Raw genomic sequence first — 6,394 nt, 5'->3', positions numbered from 1 at the left:
CTCCACAGGATCAAGTGCACGAACCTGCCCTTGTCACCACAGCGGCCACCCCCGCCTCAGGGCCTCGCGTGGGAACTGCGGGTCACTAGGCCCTGGGGTTCTTCGTCCCCCCCATCAGCAGCTGCGCCTGGACAGCAGGGTCCGAGCCCCGCCCTGGCCCCTCCCGCGGGCCCTGGGGCTGGTGCATCCCCAGGCGGCTCATCAGCGCTGGTTCCTGCAGGTTCCCACGGGCGTGGGACAAGCCTCCCGGGCGGTGGGAGGAGGCCGGCTCCAGCGCCGTGCAGTCACCTGGGAGGCCCGGGATCTTAGCACCTTCTCTGGGCACACGGCCCTCCCAGGGCCTGTCCGCCCTCCCCGGGCCCTGTCCGCCCTCCCCGGGCCCTGTCCGCCCTCCGCGGGCCCTGTCCGCCCTCCGCGGGCCCTGTCCACCGTCCGGGCAGGTGAGGACTGAACCTTCCCGGGCGGGCGCCAGGCAGGCGGGGAGACGGGAACGGCTGGTGGGCGGAGCACCCGTCCTTGCCCGCACCTGCTCACCCAGCGCCCCCGGGACAGGACTGAGGCCCGCTGCCCTGTGAGCAGCCTGGCGCCCGAGCGCAGAGCCCCGCCCTCCCTGTCACGGTGGGTCCCGGACCCCCTCCTGACCGCGCACGGCGCCTCCACTCAGGACTGAGCAGCGGTTCCTGCAGCGGTGGCTCGGACCCTGTGCCAAGCCCCTCCGCGCAGGCCTGGCGCCCACTCCGGCGAGTGGAGCTGCCGCCAAGGAGGAGCGGGCACGGGTGGGCTGGAGCCTGCCAAGGTGCACTTGTGCCCGCCGGTGCCCCGCCGTGTGCCTGCCGCAGCCCGGGTCACGGCGCCCAGGGAGCCTGCCCCGCCCCCGCCTTGTGCCCGGACCTGGAAGCCGGGGTAACAGAGGCGCGTGTGAGCCCAGGTCCTCGGGGGCGGGGCCAGGTCCTCGGGGGCGGGGCCAGGTCCTCAGGGGCGGGGCCAGGTCCTCGGGAGGCGGGGCCAGGTCCTCGGGGGCGGGGCCAGGTCCTCGGGGGCGTGGTCAGGTCCTCAGGGGCGGGGCCAGGTCCTCGGGGGCGAGGTCAGGTCCTCGGGGCGGGGCCAGGTCCTCGGGGGCGGGGCCAGGTCATGGGCGGGGGTCGTCCCTCAGGACCCAGATTCCTGGGCAGGAGTGGAGGCATGTTCTGCAGGTTCTGTTTCTCCCCGATTCTTTTTTTGGGGGGGGCGGGGGGCGGGGTAAGCCTCAGCACCTGCCCTTCCCGCAGGAGAGCAGAGGACCGGCAGGTGGGCCCATGGGACCCACGGGGAGGCTGGAGCCTGCGCGTGTCCCGCTCCGAGCTGCTGACTCCGCGGCCAGAGCACCGAGTTCCAAAGCGCCCGCGTCCTCGCAGCCCGTCCTGTGGAGGGGTGGCCCCTCGTGGGTGCCGGGTCCTGGGGAACTGTGGGTGGCAGCACGCGGGAAGCCCTCCACGTCCTCGGGGCCCCGTGTCCCCAGTGCAGACCCGGGGCAGAGCTGAGTACCCCCAGCAGAGAGGCTGTGAACCCCAAGTCCGCCTCCAGCTCCCACAGCTGCAGAGTGGGTGTGGGTCCCCGTGCTGTCGGGGTGCCGGTCGTGCTGAGGCCACTCCCCACTCCCCACACCCCTGCACCCCACTCCCCTGCACCCCACTCCCCACACCCTACTCCCCACAACCCGCACCCCACAGCCCCACAACCCACACCCCGCACCCCACACTCCTGCATCCCACTCCCCTGCACCCCACACCCCTGCACCCCACACCCCACATCCCACTCCCCCACTCAGCCTGCCTGCCCTCACCTCACCTCTGCTGACCCTGGGCTGACCCTGGGCTGACCCTGGGCTGCACACACAGCCGCCTCCATCACTCGGTGACCACTGAGCCAGCTGAGCTCCCAGCCCTCCACGGTGGACCCCGTCCAGGGAAACCGGGTCCTTAGGGGGAGAGTGGCCCCCTCACAGGTGCTGCTCAGGCACAAACCCGCTCACTTCCTAAGTCTGCGCGCCCCGCCCACACCACCCAGCAGGCTGGGGAGGCCTCCACCCCGGAGGCCCACTCACCACCCAGCTGGCCCAGACTTCCCTCCAGCGGGCCCGGCGCCGGGCGGGGGGCCCTCAGCCAAGGAGGCGCCGCGCGCGCCCACGCCCTCCCCCTCTGGGTGGGAAAACGCTCCCCCACACGCCGGGGAAGCACCATTCAGTCTGTGGCTGCCCCGCAGGGTGCGCCCCCCACGCTGCAATGCCCCCGAAGCCTGTGGGGGGCCGAGCCTCTCTCACTGCCCCTGTAGTCGGGGCGCCCACGCCCCAGAGAGGGACCCCGACTTCAACCAGGGATCGGCCTTCCTGGCGGTCCCGCCCGCGCTGCGCCCCCACCAGGCCCTCAGGCAGCGGGGACCTGCCCACGGGTGCCGCCCGCCAAGGGCTCACAGGGTCCCCCTATCTTCCCACAGCTCACGGGCTCCCCCTCTTGTTCCGCAAAAGGACACTCGCCCGCCCTCACCCCCCACGCCCCCCGCGCAGCCCCCCTCCCCCACGCAGCCGGGGCGCAGGCCCTTGGGCTCCATTTCAATTGCAGACAATAGAAGAGTCAACGAGATGCATTGTGCTCAGCATCAATAATTCAAGAGGAAAAGAGGAAAACCAGGGGTTGAATCCATCACGTCGGGGGAGGCTTTTAATTAGGGGCTCGGGGCTCTGCTGAGGGCGGGCCGGCGGGACGGCCCCAGTCTGCACAGCCACCTGGGAAAGAGGCGGCTTCGGCAGGAAATACATCAAAACAGGAGCAGGAACCTTCCGTCTCCGGCAGCCACGTTGTGATGATTTATTTTTAATTTTATGCCTTGTGTATTTCAGTGTTTCCAAGCCCTCTTTAATGAGCTTTTCCTTTTTAGTTGTAAAATAAAGGAGTGTTTTGAAGTGAGAATAAGTCAAAGATGAAGGCTGTTCCTTAAAAATACCTCGTGCGAGGAGGCTGCTGCTGCATCAGCGCACCTTCCGGGGAGCAGGTGACCGGGCGGGAGGGGAGGGGCTTGTGGTGGGTGGGAGGGGCTTGTTGGAGTGGGTGGGAGGGGCTTGTTGGAGCGGGGTGGGAGGGGCTTGTGGGGGCGGGTGGGGGCTTGTGGTGGGTGGGAGGGGCTTGTGGGGGCGGGTGGGAGGGGCTTGTGGTGGGTGGGAGGGGCTTGTGGGGGCGGGGAGGGAGGGGCTTGTTGGGGTGGGTGGGCGGGGCTTGTGGTGGGTGGGAGGGGCTTGTTGGGGCGGGTGGGAGGGGCTTGTGGTGAGTGGGCGGGGCTTGTGGGGGCGGGGAGGGAGGGGCTTGTTGGGGTGGGTGGGCGGGGCTTGTGGTGGGTGGGAGGGGCTTGTTGGGGCAGGTGGGAGGGGCTTGTGGTGGGTGGGAGGGGCTTGTGGGGGCGGGGAGGGAGGGGCTTGTTGGGGTGGGTGGGCGGGGCTTGTGGTGGGTGGGAGGGGCTTGTGGGGGCGGGTGGGAGGGGCTTGTGGTGGGTGGGAGGGGCTTGTGGGGGCGGGGAGGGAGGGGCTTGTTGGGGTGGGTGGGCGGAGCTTGTGGTGGGTGGGAGGGGCTTGTTGGGGCAGGTGGGAGGGGCTTGTTGGGGCGGGTGGAAGGGGCTTGTGGTGAGTGGGCGGGGCTTGTTGGGGCGGGTGGGAGGGGCTTGTGGTGGGTGGGGTGGGCGGGGCTTGTGGCTGGTGGGCGGGGCTTGTTGGGGCAGGTGGGAGGGGCTTGTGGTGGGTGGGGTGGGCGGGGCTTGTGGTGGGTGGGCGGGGCTTGTTGGGGCAGGGCTGGCCCACGTGCCGCCAGGACTGACCTGACAGGACTCCCAGCCTAGAGGACGAGGGGGGCGGGCAGACCCAGGAGGAGGCAGGGGAGGGGCAGCCCAGCCACGGGCTCCGGTCCAGACACGCGGGGTCCACGGACGAGGGCCACGGGGACACGCGTGGAAAGCTGGTCGGGGCTGCCCTTCGGGGAACCCTAGGCCCCAAACCCCGGCAGTGGTGGTCCTGGCAGGGGTTAGGGCTGCAAATGCACCCGATTCGATTCTACAAAACACAGCTCCTCGCCGGCCCCAACCTGGGCGCCCACCCCCTCGGCGCAGGGGAGCCCTCGTCTGGGAAGCCGGGCGCGTGGGCGCGGGGGAGGAGGGATTGTCCCGCGAGAGGAAAGGCGGGTGGGAGCGGCGGGAGCCCCGCACACCGGTGCCCGTGTGGACGCACCTGCAGCAGAACCTGCCTCCTTGAGAGACGGCTGTTCCGGAACTTTCCACCATTGCCACGAATTGGGGGGCTGGGGGGGGAGCCCCCTTTCCAAGGCCGCGCTTTCTGTCAACAAGAAGGCTAAGGCCGCGGGGCCTGGGCTCTGGGCGGAGCGCCCTGCAGACGGAGGCCGGCCGGGCAGGGGGGACGGACAGGGCACCCGGAACCGCACCCCAGACTGTGGCCGGGGCGCCCGCAGGACAGACGGCCGGGGGGGGGGGGGGGGGGGCGGGGAGGACCGCCCAGAGCCGACCCCGGGCTCCGAGCGGCCCAGCTGGGCCGTCCGACGGGAGCAGCGGGCCGCCGGCTCCGGGCCGCGTTTCCTGGGTCAGTTGGGCCAATCCCACGGCCACGGCGGGTTCCGCACACGTCGCACAGGACACGCGGGTGGGAGCGGCCTCCGAGGCACCGCGTGGCCACCGGCCGGGGGTCCACGGGGGTCGGAGAGCCGTTCCGGACACGGAGCACCCGGCGCCACGCGGGAATCCTCCCGGGAAACGCAGGACTCCGCTCAGAGCCTCACCGGAACCGGTGCTTCCGCATCCCGCACCCCGGGAGCTGGAGGCCCCCCCGCAGGTGACCCCCCCGCCCCCTCCCCGAGCGAGGCTGGGGCAGGACGCGCTGCACACGGAGGCGGGGGCTTCCCTCCGGCGCCCCCTCACCCCACCCCACCCCCCTTTTCTCCGCGGCCCCGGAGCCTCCCACGGGCAGGGTGAGCGCTGGGCCGAGGGGAGTGGCTGTGACGGGTCTGACACGCCTGGAGGACACGGAAAGGCCTTGCTCAGATCCCAGGGAGGGACGGCTGAGGCTGGAGGCTGTTTTCCTAAATTAATTTTTCAAAATCTGATGGCAACTCTTGCTCGCGCTTTGGTTTTGGTAAACGACTTTTCCTTTCCTTGTGTGAAATCCCTTTCGGTCTGGAGATAACAGCTTCCTAGACAGCAAGTGCTCTGGGGTCTTCAAGGAGGAGTCAGAGCTGGTCACTGACGATGATTCAGGCATTTTCCTATCAGCTCACCCACCCACCCATCCACCCACCCACCCATCCACCCATCCACCCATCCACCCACCCATCCACCCATCCATCCATCCACCCACCCACCCACCCATCCACCCATCCACCCATCCACCCACCCACCCATCCATCCATTCACCCACCCACCCACCCACCCATCCACCCACCCACCCACCCATCCACCCATCCACCCACCCACCCACCCATCCACCCACCCACCCATCCACCCATCCATCCACCCATCCACCCATCCATCCACCCATCCACCCACCCATCCATCCATCCACCCACCCATCCACCCACCCATCCACCCACCCACCCATCCATCCATCCACCCATCCATCCACCCACCCATCCACCCATCCATCCAACCACCCACCCACCCATCCACCCACCCACCCATCCACCCACCCATCCATCCATCCATCCATCCACTTATTCATCCACCTACCCATCCATCCACCCATCTACCCACCCACCTATCCACCCACCCACCCACCCATCCACCCACCCACCCACCCATCCACCCACCCACCCATCCACCCATCCATCCACCCATCCACCCATCCATCCACCCATCCACCCAACCATCCATCCACTTATTCATCCACCCATCCACCCACCCACCCACCCACCCACCCACCCATCCACCCACCCATCCATCCATCCATTCATCCATCCATTTATTCATCCACCTACCCATCCATCCACCCATCTACCCACCCACCTATCCACCCATCCATCCATCCATCCATCCATCCATCCATCCACCTACCCACCCATCCATCCATCCATCCACCCACCCACCCATCCATCCATCCATCCATCCATTCATTCATTCATCCATCCATTTATTCATCCACCCATCCACCCATTCAACCACTCACTCACCCCACCCACCACCCATCCACTCACCCATCCATCTATTCATTCATCCATTATTCATCCATCTATCCACCTACCCAACTCCTCAATCATCCATCCTTTCATTATCCATCCAATTATTCATCCATCCATCCATGAATACACTCACTCATTCATCCATTCACCCACTAAACCATCCATCCAAACATACATACATCCACCCATCCATC

Source organism: Cnephaeus nilssonii (assembly GCF_951640355.1).
Source record: "Cnephaeus nilssonii genome assembly, chromosome: 6".
Lineage (NCBI taxonomy): Eukaryota > Metazoa > Chordata > Mammalia > Chiroptera > Vespertilionidae > Cnephaeus > Cnephaeus nilssonii.
This window is presented reverse-complemented; position numbering follows the sequence as displayed.